The following is a 16,657-nucleotide window of genomic DNA, read 5'->3' on the forward strand; positions in this document are numbered from 1 at the left end:
AGAAAATTAGTAAAAAATCATATTTTGATATTTCAATAGTGCAAAAGCCTTTTCAATGCGTTACATTAAGTATATTTACAAAAAACTATGAATTTTGGTACTAGCTCCCTCCAGCGACAATTGAATGAAGTGCAAATTGGCGCTGTTAGCATGTATTGTTGCCGTCTTTTTTCCTAGCGAGATGGATATGAACTACCGCGATTTTAATGCATAGGCATAATTTTCCATTGGAGTCTGACAAACAGGTTTTCAGTTGTCTCGCTTTCTGGGCGCTTGCAGTCAATATGTCTATAACACAAAAATTTCCTCAGCAATGAAATAAGCATACACAACTATGCCAGCGAATTTCGAAGAAATCATTTTTATTCTCTCTATCATCATCATCATCATCATCTTTCTATATACAGTATTCTATCTATATATAGGTGTGATACAACAAACATCAATTTGAAGTCCTGTGTATTATGTCAGGAGATTCAGTATCACATATCCAAAAACTGTCCATGGACTTAAACTCCAAAAGCAGATTTATATTCAAAGACCAGTTTATTTGATGGTGCAGAGGAAAAAAGCTTGGCAAGATGAATCCCATATCAAGAACTGTCTACTTGGTCAACACCTTCTTTTGCAATTTGACATGATCCTGTGTTTGTATTTATTGATTTATGTGCAAATGAGGGTAACTTTTACTTGTTGATTACAGCTATGTAAACTGATATGGGTAGATCATTAAGAAATCCAGCTTAAATGAAGGCCATGTTGATTTTATTACAAGTACATGTTTATGGATGACATCCTCTAGGAACCTCGAAACTGATCGTGCAAATAAAGAAAAGAGGTTTGGCATGTCTTCATAATGTGCTCAAGAAGAATGAACAAAATTTAACACAGAGTATGGTGTATCAAAATACTTCATGTTTGTTCTTTCAAACTTTTTCTTTGACTTTGGCATTCTACAATATCAGTATCTCATCCGTGAATAGTTTCATCGGGTTAGTAAGTCACTGAATAGAATACTTTTTTACACAACAAAGTGATTTTCCTGAATTCTGACTGGTTCACATTGCACCGCAGTACAGGTGTCGCTACTTATAGAGGCATTCCCAAACACAAATTATTTAAATTCATACACTTTAATCAAGAAAGAAAAAGAAATACATGTACATTGAGTCAGTATTCTAATGCAACACACATATCAGGTGTCATCTCATACATCAGACTTTGCTGACAGTGACCACATACAGTTTATGGTGAAAAGCTCTATAGTTAAAGCACAAAATAAAATAAAATAAATTCATTAGCAGGTTAAATGACTTCAATACAGTTTAATGTCACTCCCTTCATAATCTTTGCTATGTACTGTGTTATTGCATATAGAAATACATATGTGGGTACAAACAACTGTCAAAAACTTGAACAATTACAGTTACTAACAGCATACATAGTTTTGGGATATATAATAAGTAGGATGCTTGCTCACAACCCTGAAGTCATACCAAAAAACCATGGATTGTATTACGTAGCAGTTTAAAGAAAAGTCACTTGTTCCACCTGTCACCATTGTTAACTTATACTGTATGTATACTTTCCTATACATTGTTTCATGTTGCAATTTGCTCTCTTGCAATAGATTACAAATTTTGTCCTAATAATGATAGTGTATCACAACATGGCAGTTTCTACTTTATCTTCAATACAAATAGTTTCAAAAGCATCTGAATCAGAGCCATTGCCAAATCAATTACACACACAGTGCACTACAGAAAAGCTTTCTAAATGTGTATACTTCCAATAGCTATTTGACATTTTGTACAGACTCGTTGCATTGCCTCACTGCATGTTGTTAATAAATAGCGCCTTCATGGAGAAGCAGTTAATCCACTGCTACATTATCAGCTTCTTGTTCACTGTCATCTCATGACATTGATGGTCTGCCTGGGTTGAATATTGTCAGCACCTATAGCAACAACAACACAAAAATATTACGATTGTGATGAACATAATTCTGGTGAAGGTTAGCAAATTAGATTACACTGCATTGCCTAGTGCTGAGTGCTTATCATAGGCACAGAAATGCATCTGTGTCTTGTGATTGTATGACAATAATAAAAACCTCATACATAACAGAGAGCATTGTATAGCAATTTTCCCTTGCAGATAGCCATAAGTTTAGCCTCTCACACATTTCCCTGTGACTCATCACTCTTCAGAAGCTCCAATTCTAGATAAGCTGAATTTGTCCACTCACAACCAGACACACCCACACACCTCCCCCCCACACACGAACACACACACAAACACACACCTACACACACACACACACACACACACACACACACAAACATACGTCACTCAAATTCACCTCAACATACCCATACAGTGCACACACACATTCATATTCACACAAACACTCATTTTCTGCCATAGCTAAGTAATCCGTAGGGGGAACATAGTGTTCAGCAAAGGTTTTCCCCTGCCATGCCTGCTGGCTATCCTCTGCCAGTCTTGCCATCTGGTTGGCAGATGACAAGCAAACACTAAAACACATATAATACAGACACACATGCACAAGTATATACACACATTCACACACACATACACAGAATTACACACACACACACACACACACACACACACACACACACACACACATACACCCACAGTTACAGACACATACACACTCACACACATATGTTACATCATACATGATTTGTTTTGCAACACAAAATGGCATCTGCATTCTATTCATGGTAATGTACATGTATTACAAAGTCATTGACAACGAATAGAGTTTGGGACGTATTTCTGCTTTGTAAAGTAGACAATGGTAAAGTCGTTACTTTATCATAGTCAAAAATGACTGGAATTAATATAACACTCCCCCCTCTCCATTCTAGAAATGAAAATGTTACTTGACGAAGTTCCCTACAAGTGGCATATCATAACTCAAGATCAATAAATCACTAAACAAGGCATTCTCAAGGTACCGTGAGACACACAGACAGACACACACACACAGGAATGCTGACAAAAACATAACCTTTTACTAGTTTTAGGCCAAGGTAACAAAAAATATTAAGCTGAATGTTTGAAAATTTGCTCTTTCCTGGAATTGTTTCTATAAAAGAGATGGTTTTTAGCCTATCACTGTTAGAGTTCTCATATGATTTAACTATACTTTCTGCATGTACACCTGTGCCACTGCATGCTTATAATGCACTACACTGAAGGGCAATTATAATTTATACTCTGGATGAGTAACAGGTAGACATACATGTATGTGGAAGGTGACTAGAATAAAAACAACAGCTTTAGGATCTTCAATTCAGGTCTGTTATTGTTTTTTGTTTGTTTGTATTGCATACCAGGTAAACCTCATCAAGGCGTAACACACCAGGTTTGTACTGAAGAGTACAAGCTGCATATCTGGACAGATTTATATGATCCACACACACCAGAAAGGACCCTACTCTTTTCAATAAGTGTATTGGGTTCTTTAATGTGCTTGAGGTGTGGCTCTCCTCAAACACCGGACCTCCATTTAACGTTCTATCTGAGGGACGTCCCTAACCGAAGCTAGGTACTCAATCTTAGTCATAGGCTGAGATCCCTCTGTTTAATCAGAGATTACTTGGGAAGTTCAGTAGAATTTGAAAAAGTAGTATGCATTTTTTACTTCCTAATATTATCATTCATTGACAAATAACACCCCCTTCCTGGAGTTTAGAACTCCTTTCAGTGAAAATTTGGAGCACAATATCTGATTATCTGAATCTGACTATCAGCAAACAAATTCATGTTATTCTTGGCCATTAGGGTGAACCAGTGGTGTGCAGTGACGGTCACAATACCAAGTTCATGATGGACTACTGTGGGAATAGATATTAGATGTCGTACAGGGTCGTAAACATATGTCGTACAGGGTAGTAAATATATTGGGGGGTGATGATGGCAAATAAACTTTAAAAAGTAAAAGGGGTGATTCCAAAATATGACAAAATATATTGTCATATACAATGATCAATTTCCTTGACAGTGATATTATGCTGGGTTTGTCTATAGCAATTAGTATAGTCAGTTAGAGGAGGGCATGCATGTGCACCACCCTGAAACTCCTTTCTTGCTGTACCTGATAATTCGGTCATTTTATGTCGTACCACCTTCTTTTACAAACTTGTTAACAATCAGACACTTACAGTTTGCTGAAACCAGCCCAGGGGAGCACCCAGGGGAGCCACGACCTCAAGTTTTACACCATTCACGCAAAAACCGACACATATAATTATAAACACTCATTTTTTCCCCCCACACCATCCCACAGTGGAATACCCTGCCTGGCAAGGTTGCGACGGCTCCCAACATTGAGTCATTCCCTGCCAGGCTGGAGGCCTGCCCGCCTTAGCCCGGGACCTCAACTCCCCCCCTACTTTGCCCCTGAAGGGGCTATTTGGGGGGTTCCCTAGATGTAGATGTACCAAATGAAGGACATAGTCATAGCTATAGTCTATAGTCATAGTGAGTTGTTACTCAAAACTCGTGTCTATATCTAGATACCCTGTATGACAAATGATACATGTAGTCTCATATGGCCTATGCACGGTCAAGCTAACATTCCTACTGTTTATCAAACCACCTCTCTGCCGAGTGCCATTGTAACTTTTAAAAATCACGCCCAAATCAATATTGAGATCAATTCTTGCAACAAAAAATTACTGTTAAGTGAGATGCGGTCTGGAGTGTTCATGTTTGAATAATTGTTCTCAAGATTAGGCACGATTCATACAATGGCACATGGCTGAGAGAGTGGTCAGGAAGGTTTGTTTTGGTCTCAGCTATATGGGCTGTGTAATGTTACCGTACAGGGTTGTATTGCATACCCGGTAAACCATCTCATGGCATATACGTAACACACCAGATTTGTACTGAATATCTGGACAGATTTATCTGATCCACTCACACTAATAGTAGGAAGGTCCTCTAAGTCTTCGATATAAGGGGTGGGTTCTTTTACTTGCTTGAGATGTGGCTTTCCTCAAACATTGGAACTCCATTGAATTTCCTGGGGGACGTACCCGGGTTCGAAACCACTACCTCTGGGTTCTGGGCATTACACTACCAGGACGTCATCAGGTATGTCTAGGTATGAAAAAAAAGGGTACGGTATGGCAAGAGTCAAAAGGTACAGCAAGAAATTAAACGGGTATAGCAAGACAAATGGACATGGGGATTGACATGAATGTCACAATGGTTGATTAGTCAGACAACGCCTCCAGTGGAGTCTCTATCAACTTTCATTTCAACAAGCTTATGCAAGTGTTTTAACAAATTAATGTTATCATCATGTTTCTAGACAGAGCTCTAATTCAGGGCAAAGCAGACAGTACAGTTTACCTTTAAATGTTCATATATGACTCCAGATAAAGGGCAAATTTTGCTTGTATTATACATGGAAGTATACTATTACTATACATAAGTTATATAACGATCCAGGATGGTGGGCGGCATCATTATACAATTTCCAGGCCTCACCACTCACATACCAAATATCATCATCATCATCATTGGGGTTACCCCCCAGATAACCCCGCAAGGGGCAAAGTAGGGGTGGGTGGGGTGTGTTGAGGAGGTCCCAGGCTAAGGCGGGCAGGCCTCCAGCCTGGCACGGTATGACTCAACGGTGGGAGCCGATACAACCGTGCAAGGCAGGGCGTTCCATTGTGGGATGGTAGGGGGGAAGAACGAATGTTTGTATGTGTCTGTCCGGGCGTTGAGAGTTTGGAATTTAAGATGGTGACTACCCCGGGTGCGCCCCTGGGCTGGTTTGAGAAGACTGTCTGCGTTTATATTGATATGATTATTAACGAGTTTGTAGAAAAAGGTGAGGCCGACTTCTCTACTTCTTCTCTTCTTTGTGGTTCGGCAGCCAACATCAACATGTTGATGAATCTGCTGCGCTTGACGGGTAGTGCTGGTGTTGGGATGGTTTCTGTTGTCTGTACCAGTTGTGACGGGGGAAGGTGTCTAGTGTAAATGTCTAGCTGGGTCTAGTGGAGGTGGGTCACCCTGTCCCTGAAAGACGCCAGGGAGGGGGCAGCCACCATCTATGCAGGCAAGGAGTTCCACTCTGCAGCTGTCCGTGGGAAGAAAGAGGACTGTCTGTACGTCGTTCTGCAGGCGGGCGTTCCTCTTCCTTTCGGAGAGAAGGGGCCACTGAAGGTCATTGAGACAATGCAATACTTCCAGGCCTTCTCAATTATGCTGTTCATCAACCGAGTGATGAGTGGAGTTCATATATTTTATGAGGGGGCTTCGGTACTAGGAAATGAAGCCGTTCGTCCCTGGATTTCTATAGCTAATTACGAACTTTCTTCCATTCTGGATGTCCAGTGAGGAACCCGTTACTTTGATACTTTTGCGGCACGTTTTGCCACATTCATTCATACATATACATACATACATACATACAAACATACATACCAAAACGCTACCAGAAACCTAACCTTGGCGAAGGTAAATATAACGTTACACCTACTAGTACCTAATGCATAAAGGCTGCGTCTGGTGGTTGGATCTGGGATCATCCGATCATGTCATCGACACGATCGATGTTGGTGAAAGGCAAGCAGAGTCTCAGAAACAAAACGCGAATTTGTGAAAGGTTGATACTGTAAACATCTCGAAGCAGTACACTTCTTGATGTTTGTTCTGGTCCAAAAGGCGGAATACTGCCATGTTTTCAGACGGTGGCCATGACACCTAGGTTGACCTATGCGGGTGACACGAGAGGGCAGTGACCCCTTTGTACCTTCCTGCTTACCCAGCCAGCATCACATCAGGACGGTACATCCGCCTGATGGCTCTATTCTGCTAGTCTAGCCTACGCAGACTATAGGCTGGATCGGTATGTACTGGGTGATTTTCGCTATGCCAGTCCGGTCTGTACCGTTGATGGTACAAGGATGGGGTGTTCAGTCACAAGATCCACAAGATCCGGAACCTGAGCTGCCAAGACCACAGGGCAGATATGAGAACCAGAGGCAGAAAGAGCTAGAGTCCTGGACCAAGGTCAGAGAGTTGCTGTTTGAGACCAGCATTGAGCTGTCGGCCCCTATGTCCCATAGCTGCTCCATCTGTGGGGAAGGAGAGCTGGGTCTGCTGCTCAGATGCAGGGAATGTGGGCCGGCAGCAGTATTCTGTGCGGATTGTTTGGAGAAACACTGCAGCTCTTTCCACGTACCAGACATATGGGAGGTTAGTTGATAGGCAAATACGAAACAATAGCCTATAGGAATGGATGAGTCATCTTTGTTTAATCTGTAAAATATACAAAATTAGTACATTTGTATAGTTTTTGTTTTGTCGCCTATTATTGGTACAGCACAACTTTCCAGCTGCTACCAATCTTGCACACATCTAAGGGGGGTGTCAGAATTGATGGTACCTGTAAATATGGAATCCTATGAAACAGCAAAATGAAGCACAACATTGTTTAATGCAGAGGATCTATGTACATGACTTGTATACAATGGATATCTGAAGATGCTCAAGGTGGAAACATTTTTCCATGTGTCACTCAATACCTAATAAGTAGATCTTTTTCCAAAGGCTTTAAACCTGTGACACTAAAATGTATCAGTGCAGGTGTCTGATCACATTCGACAAAAGTTGTCAGTTGTCATACATGTTGACATATAACATACACCTTGCCAGTGTTACGAGTATGCACAACCAAAGCTTCAGTTTCTTTACAATCATCACTTGAGCTCACTGAGTCAGGAAAAATGTAACACAATTAAGGGACTTGGAGCAACTTGCTTTATAATTTTTATCTTGTTTACAAATGCTGTAAATGCTTTTACTAATAATGCAAATGTTTTTAAGGGTAAGTTGTAAATGTCAATCTAGACGACCTTTTAAATCTGAAATACACATACATTTGTATTTGCAGTATTGGCACCAAAATGTCGCACCCATTAACTTAAGACATTTTTGAAGTAGGAAATTTACCAACAGTGCATGATACATTTGTACTTTTTTTTAGGTAGGATCAAAATCTTTATTAGCCAACCTTAGCTCAGACTGAAGCAGGTTATTTTTCCATGTCTATGTTGCCATGTTTTTCAAACTAGCCAGAGTCATGATCATGATTGGGAAATATTAGAACATGAATATTTCCCCATATCTGGTCAGGTGAAGCTTAGATTTAGGCCTCCTAGTAGCTATGATATCACCTACAACAAGAAGGGCAGCCTTTCTTACTATGGAAACTTTGGAAGTAGTAAAATAGGTATGTATTAATGTTGGCTTATCTACCCTTCCCCAGGATAACCACTTTCATCCACATCAGCATAACAAAATCATGCAGCTGCCTCACCATGCTGGTTGTGCCAGCAAGCATCGCAAGTTAGTCAAGGTCTTTGATGCAGCAGGTATACAGTCAGATGTTCCTTGTGCATTTTTGTTTCTTTGGGTAAAAATACCATTATATGTAATGTCCAGATGCCAAGCTATCTTACACCTGATATCTTGACACACAAGGCAATTATCATATCAGTGTTCCAGATAAATTCAATGTTTCTGTCATTTCAAATATTCCTGTCATTTCATGCTAGTTAGGTTTATGTTTTAGACGACCTGTATCTAGCCTCGGGGCACGAATGTACAATAAAGGCCAGTATCAGAGAACTTAATTGAACCTCTAATTGAAAAAGTGCAATGAACAGTGCTTACAATACATGGCTTAAACATCCTATCTGACAAAGGGTAACGTGAGCCCCTTTAGAGTTCTAGTGCCAGGCAAATCATTGATGTTCTAGATAGCATGCAGCTCTTGAATTCAGATTTACTAGCCACCAGGCCATGCACATTAACTTTAGCTTTTATTCCTCTGCAGAAGAATGGATATGGATATGGCGAGGAGAGTATAGTTTATTTTGAGTCAAAGTGCGAACCTAAGAAATTATATCATTCCATGCATGACGTGATAATCCGACACATGCATACACCTGCACTCAAGTAAATGTACACCCGAAGTTAAGACACCCAAACAAACCACAAATCATCTAACTGATATTTGTTTCATTCTTGTGTGCCAATAGTCAGCATATATTACTTGATTTTTGTTTTAGTTTTCTCATGACAAACCAGCAAATGCTTATTATAACTGCTGAAAGCTGTTAAGCGTCTCAAGTAGGATTATTTGTTAGTCATAATGTCTTGTTATCAACTACTAGTAAATAGTACTCTAAGAATGACAATTTCTCTCTGAATCTCTTTTGTGAGATAAAAATACCTTGTTGCATGTTTTGTCACATCTTCGTTTCTGTTTTACACATTAGTGTGCACAGAAATAAGCATATCATTCCAATATATAATTTGAATATGATTTGTAGGACTCACAGAGACCTTTACTTATGGCTCGCTCTCCAAAATATGATGTACTGCAACACAGCTATAATCAGGTGCAGGTAAAGGTACAGTTCCGGACCTGGACCGGAATTTTCTGCACCGGTACCCACCCCTAGTAATCACTATTGGACCCTCTCATCTTGAAGTGGTTCAGGCAGCGCGGATTCTGGGAGTAATCCTTCAGCACAACCTGAAATGGACTGACCATGTCACCTTGTTTCGTCGGGAAAGCTAGCAAGAGACTCTATGTGCTGAGAATTCTGAAGAAACATGGACAGGACACAAGTGACCTTATTCTTATCTACATTGCTTTTGTGCTCTTGGGTACGCGTGTGTGATATGGCATCCTGGGCTGGGCTGACCAGAGATCTGTCATTGAAGATCAAACGAGTGCAGAAAAGATCACTTTGAGTAATACTTGGACCCGAACACCACTTACAGTTACCACACGGCTCTAGATATCACTGGCCTTACTAGATTAGATGCCAGACGCGACAAACTGTGCCTTTAAGTTTGCCAAATCTCCACAAGCAGTGACAAATATCGTACTTGGCTGCCATCCCGCACTAGCCAGTGGGGATGTCAACAACAGATCACTCAGAAACAGTACGAAACTGACTCAGTATAAGTGCCGGACCCAACGAATAATAAACAGTATACTGCTATATTGCGTTCATCTGCTAAATGACTGCTGCTAAATGACTTGTAAATATTAGTGTTTTAAAAAGAATCTTAATTCGTATAATCTCATTGACACCTTATCATATAAGGATCAAGACTTTTATCCAATTTGTAATGCCTTTTAAGTCCTGATATGTAACGTTACAGGACTTACGTTGTACAGAAGCCACCTGTACTGCAATAGCTTTTTTTAATATCAAATAAACCATTTTCTCTCTCCACTAAGTGTACTGACTTAGGGTTCTTCCTGCATTAAGGTGATTTGGGGTTTGTGGGGATATGAATGAGGTATCTGAGAAGCCGTGGTAGACAGGCCTGGCCTGGTTGACAGGCCAGGTTTTTCCACAAACCCCCTTATATTATGGAACACATAAGAAACCCACGATGCGCTTTCAGCATGTTCTTGACAAAGTAACAGTGTTTATTTTCCAATCGCTTGATTACACATCTTAAATTAAGGGAACAAAGGCCACAGGGCTATTAATAATTTGCGCCACACATAAATACTATTGTCGTATAGGTGTGAACACGCCAGGCTATTCAGGGCTGTCGCCCCACGGGAAACTCCGTTTTGGCCGCGTGCCTACCCACTTATCATATAATTGTTAGGTGATTCCGACCACGGACACCTTTCGACAATGCACCATAATCTGCCTCTCTTCCTCGAAATCCCTGCCCCCCTCCCCACCGCCATGACGAAATTATACGCTAGTAAATAGTACAGCTTATACGATAAATCCCTATCATTGTGACCTCGTGTCACGCCTGGCCGATCGGCTGATACTTACTTAAACTAACACCCATCATGTCATTTCAAAAGGTCAACATCATTCATAGTTTTGCTACCAACAAACCTGCCGAGAGCAGCTCCACTCCGGACGGGCGGGCGACGAACGGACGGCCTGCCGTGCTCGCATCTGCTTGGCGCCCCACGCCTGTAGCCAATACCAGCCGAGCTGACGGTACAGTGTTACCGACTCGCTCTCGGTGATTGCGCACCGCACGGTATCACGGTACTACCGTGCCCCCATGCCTGTCGATGATTTTCCACCCCCAATCTACCATATGTCTCAGTGATTGTGTATGAATGGGGTGTTGTCCACATGTCTTTGCCATCTCCTCTTGCTTACGCCGTGCATTGCATTTGCTTGTTGTTATTCCCATCTTACTTAACCGGTTGAAACAGCTGTCTTTCTTGTGCTGTAACACAGAGTTAATGTAGTAAGAAAACGCTGACAGTCTATTGTCCCGGCCACGGAGTGCCACAGCTGCACTGGCTCTTGGAGATGGTTTCCAGGACAGATAAAGCAAAACACAGTATGCCAAACTCTCAAAGTCACTGTGAAGAGATGTGATGGAAATAGTTATAAGTCTTAAACCATCAACCCCAAAGTCACGGCTATATGCTGTCGGAATGAAGTCGAAGGATCTGTTGAGGGCTGTACATCTGTTGAGGAGGAATCTGTTGTCGGTGGAAGTCAAGTTACTCCACTCTGTCTCCACAATCCTTAGCATTTGGCACTTCAGCTCTTCAGACAGGCTGTCGCATGTTATCATTAGACTAGCTGCAGTTTTCAGCTGTCCTCTTGTAAGGTTCTCTACTATCAGTGGATGTTACAAGGTCTGTCCTAAAAGCTATGTTTCTTATCACCTCCTTAGCCTGGCTTATATGCTCTTTCGGCGCTTAATTGGACATGTATCGTTGTTTACAAATTATAACAATACCCTTTTGAAGTACAATTACAAACCAAGTGCAGTCAGTATGCAGCACAAAATAAGCCCCAAGTAGAAAGCTTGCTAAGAGAGCAAGTACTATAAGCCTCTTTTAGGCAAAGTACATATTTGTAGCTCTTGTGTGACATATGACACTATGTGCTCTATCACACCCATAAAAATGCTTTTACAAAATTTACTACTGCTGCTTCCAGTTTGTAGCTAAGCTGTGTCTCGTGTGCCGTCACCTGTAGAGTCTGTCCCAAATCGAACTCTATGTTACAGTCATTTTTCATGCCTGATGTTGCGCTCCACTTCTTAACCCTCAGCACCAGAACTCCACTTGCAGAGTGTGTTGGTACTGGTAACTTAGGGGGAATATTTATCAACAAGGTCAGTAGCTACTTTGGCAGCTACGTATGTCAGGTATTTGATGGCGTCAATTTGTAATATAGAAATGGTGACAAAATAGTTCATGATACATGTAGCAGTGATTGAACAGATAACAAATTGTCAATACAGGCATTACAAAACTGAAAGTGTAAATTTAAACACGAACATTCATGTACATGGTTAGGCCACACCAATTTAAGTTAACGGATAACCTTTGTACATTCCCATGTAGGGGTGTTCTCTAGAAACTAGCAAACTATCTCTAATCAAACAACATAAAATAAAAAAAGTAAATTCCCTATGGGGGAATTTTATTATAACAAACTGCTAAGATAAAAATGAAGAAACGTTTGACGTACAAAACAGACACAGTGGGTGCCAACGCCTCGTCGCTAACGATTTTCACATTCAAAATCATCAAAAAACAACAACAGAAAACTACACGCGGAAGAGTTCCATAATGCGGACAAGTTTCTCATATGGCAGTGTCTTGCTGTAGCCACTATCTGTTTGGCCAAAAGTACTAATTCTCTTGGACGGCCAACGTCATCTGTCTCAATCTCGTACGTATTATCCCTAGCGATGTCGTACCATCGCAGCTTCAGCGGGTTGGTTGCGACAATACGGGCGAACCAGGGCGCAGGGTCGCGGTCGTTGTCATTTGTCTGCCCTTTCACTACGACCATCTGGTCCACCTTGTAGTTTGCCTATATTATGGGAAGAAAGAACTTTTCATTTAGCCAGTTGTCACAGCGCTTTTGTATACAGAGACTCACTTGTCAGATCTGCCTGTCAGAATGGCGCCCAGCAAGAAGTCACTGAAACCTTGCGCTGTGCCAAGTCACAACATGCCATACGTAAGGGCTAAAATACGTCGCCAACGTAGAAGAAAGATTTCTGCAAGGAAAACAATCAGGACTTCCCGGCAGAAGCCCTTAGAGCCTTGTTGTCTTCTGAAATCATCTCATCGTTCCTTTTGTTGTAACCTGTGTAGTGGACCAGGTATGCACCTTTCCTGGCAGTCACTGTGGCCCATGTGGACCTTTGTTAACGGCGACACCCTGTCCCACAGTGTAGCGCCATGTAATTGTTGGTGTCGCCTCGCCTGTGATTGTGGTCTAGGTGGAAGCATCTGCGAATGTCTTCCGGTGTGGAGCATTCTTGACTCTGTTCTTAATGAAGTTGTAGAACTTCTGCAGTTCCTTCTTGTCCATTTTCGGATTAATGCGCATTTGTATCTTGTCTGGGTTTGAACCCCTCCGCATGCAATCTTAAGTCAATTTTAGCTTCGAACTCTTGAAACTTGCTCCCTGCACTTGTTGGCAACACATCTCAATACAGCAGACTTGTGACATAAGCCGTTGGCACATGGATCACGTGTTCTTCTCCTTCTTGTTCTCTGAACTGTAAGAAAGAAGTAGAAAATTAGAGACTTGTTATTTTTTGCTGACTTTGAAGACTTGATAGCATCACCACACTCCTTACCAGACTGTTTCCCATCATCTATAGGATATATGCCAATGATGTTAGCAAAACTATTGTATTAAATCCCTCTATATGTTTCAACAAATGCCGATGCATTGGAAAAGACACAATATTCATCATCATCTGTCATCCCAGACACCATATTACAGTCTGTGTTTCATTTCAAACTTATAAAGTTGCATACTTACATAACTTACATAGAGTCTCTCAGTTTTTGTTTCTCTACATGAAGCAGTTCCATCCCTCTTTCAACAGGCATGAACTTGGTTCCCTGTAAACATGATAAACCATTGTAGTTCTCAGTCTCTTTATCACCGTGTTCAGTGTTCATCATGTTGATAACTTCTATCAAGTCCTCCTTCAGTTATTTATAGCATATGTCTTCACAGTCCCGTCTACCGTCAGTTGTGGTAGGAAAGTGTTCTGGAAAAGGATAACACAGTATATGCCTTACCATCATAATTCATTTTTTTATAGTTGAAATATAGCTGGTCACCTTTACGACGATCTTTAATGTTCTTCTTGGGTGTATCTTCTTGTGTCGACCTAAGCCCCCTCCATCTTCGCAACGAACTGATCATCCGTCACACATCCACGGAACTGCTCGCAGAGGTGGTTCTCATTCGCAGCGAAGTTCTTTCTTTTGACGAAGTACACATTCTGGAACTTGGCTTTACAGCTTCTTTTGGGCTATGAAAAAACAAAACACTTCTCAATATCTAGTTTGACGCTCGACCTCGTATTTTTGATTTTCTGACTGGATCTAAAAGATCATATTTTAAGTCAATTATTTTATTTTTCCACAATCTCGTAAGTAATATCTGTATGCCAAATCTACTTACAGGCTTCTCAATGTTAAATCAATCTGAGAAGTTAAAGATACATGAAGACATGAAAATGAACAAAAAGGCAGATTTTGCGACCTCTTCCCTCCCCTGTCATGCCTCTTCCAGGTCTATGCTTAGAGAAATAAGAAAGGAAAATAAAATACGTATACTCACGACATTTTTCTGTCAGGAGCGCCATCACCTCATCCTGCATACCCTTAATGTTCTACTTCAGTTTTTTTCCGGAACAGGGCTAACGTGTCAATGTCTTATCATATTTTCAAACTAAATATGGCACATACTAATTAGGAAAGATTTCAATATAATGTGTTATCAAGAATCCTTCCATACTTACAGCACTAGCTGTCCTAGCACTACTTGTCCCAGAAAATCCAAGCCCAAAATCCCATAGCATATTTGGGTGGATATGGTCCATCACCCTGTGCCCCTTTGGTGTCCTGTCAATGAACCCCAGCTTATTGAGGTGGTTATAAACCACTGCATCGCAGTTACATGCTTGTAGCGTCTGCAGTTGTGAAAAGAAACATATGTTCAAAATCGTTGAAATGTGACATTGAATGACTACCTATTTTAACAACGTATACTTATACTTTGTAATAACCTGTACTTTGTGGTGTGTAGCTAAAACAATTTTAGAATGCCTCTATGGTCGTGAAGTTTTTAATTGAACCTTCATGATAAAGTACACTAAGATTTAAGATGTATTCTACACTGACTTGATTTGATTTATCTATTTGGCTGTAAAAAAAAACACAGTGCCACTGACATTTGGCAAACAATACACACTGTGCTTTCAGTTTCAATGTGCTGCACCGTCTGCACAATTCCAAAAGCATAATGATGGAAATGAATTCCATAGGTGGCACTAGCCCTTGGATTATACAGACATAAACAATAATACTAAACTGTTTCATTGCAAACCTGGCCTGTCACTTCTGGCTACAATCTGTATCGTGCCGGCCCGTGTGAGTGTTTTTACCTGGTGGCTTTCAGTGTCAGTGAACACGAGGGCGGACTCTCCTACGTCGTAGGGTATCACAGTATGCGTCTCCTTACATAAAGCGGTCCCATTGAGGACTAGTCTTTGCCACTGCAGCTGCTCATGTACAAACTTGTACAGGCCACCCTGACCTCCGTTGAGGTGGCATACACTGCCCCACCTGCATCGACACACACACAGACAATACATGTACCTTTCTACAGTCTATGGTGAAGTCTGCAAATTTGGCCATAGTACCGATCAGCCCAATGTCATCTCTTGTTACCTGTGTGATCACCGTTTTGCTGGCATCATCCCCAACCATCAAGTCTCCGCTGGCCTTTGCCCATATAGCCCCTGAGCAAATGCTGCCACCCTCCACAATGTTGAGCCTTGACCGCCGGTTCGCTTTCTTGCGGCCATACGTTATCTCCACGACATTTAGGTGATTCAGCTGCTTTGATCCGTCGGTAGGGAGACCCCTCATCTCCAGTTCTATCCTTACATCTGCTAGCTTCTTACAAGAGGTATTTAGAGTCTACTGTTCCCTCCACTTCGATGTTTGACTTCTCACAAACAAAAGCCTCCCCCTTGCGATACGCCAAGGAATGTGCTAACAGCAAGTCATTCTCCAGTGCCGTTGTGTCGACAGGATTGTGTGTTCTGACCTTGACTATCCTTGACGTACCTTTCATCGGATCGCAATCGAGGGCAAGGTCAATGGCGAAAGGGCCCAATGTGATTACGAAGAGGTGTGGGTACATACCAGGCTTGTTTGTGTCTCCTTCAAGTGTACACAGAATTCAGAATTTTCGATGTACAACGTTGTCCTTTATTGCTTTGTATTCCCCTGGAAATGATGGTCCCTCTTAGAACTCAGCAAAAACAGTTTACTCACATACCTTTCTAACATAATCAGACCAATTGTCTTGGTGATTTGGTGAGGGAGGTGAAACATTAGTGTCTGCAAAATATATCATACATCATTGACACAATGAAGAGAAACCTAGAGGCTAACATCATTAAGGTACAAAACAAATGTTAAGCATATTTGCAATGTTGTGCTAAGAGGTGTATGCAGTGTGGGTTTACATGTGGGGAGCCGGGCATAGCGGCGAGGAGGATTTCGATTGTGCGCTCCCAGAATGGG

General features: G+C 41.3%; 1 long non-coding RNA gene across 1 annotated transcript; it reads right to left on the bottom strand.

Moving 5' to 3' along the window:
- Positions 1–345: 345 nt before the first annotated feature.
- Positions 346–10,937, bottom strand: LOC136445942 (uncharacterized). Its single transcript, XR_010757462.1, has 2 exons — positions 6,539–10,937; positions 346–1,957 (listed from the first exon to the last, which is right to left on the bottom strand). It is a non-coding gene; the product is annotated as an uncharacterized lncRNA (long non-coding RNA).
- Positions 10,938–16,657: the final 5,720 nt, after the last annotated feature.

The sequence above is a fragment of the Branchiostoma lanceolatum genome, chromosome 12, assembly GCF_035083965.1.
Source record: "Branchiostoma lanceolatum isolate klBraLanc5 chromosome 12, klBraLanc5.hap2, whole genome shotgun sequence".
NCBI classification, from domain to species: domain Eukaryota; kingdom Metazoa; phylum Chordata; class Leptocardii; order Amphioxiformes; family Branchiostomatidae; genus Branchiostoma; species Branchiostoma lanceolatum.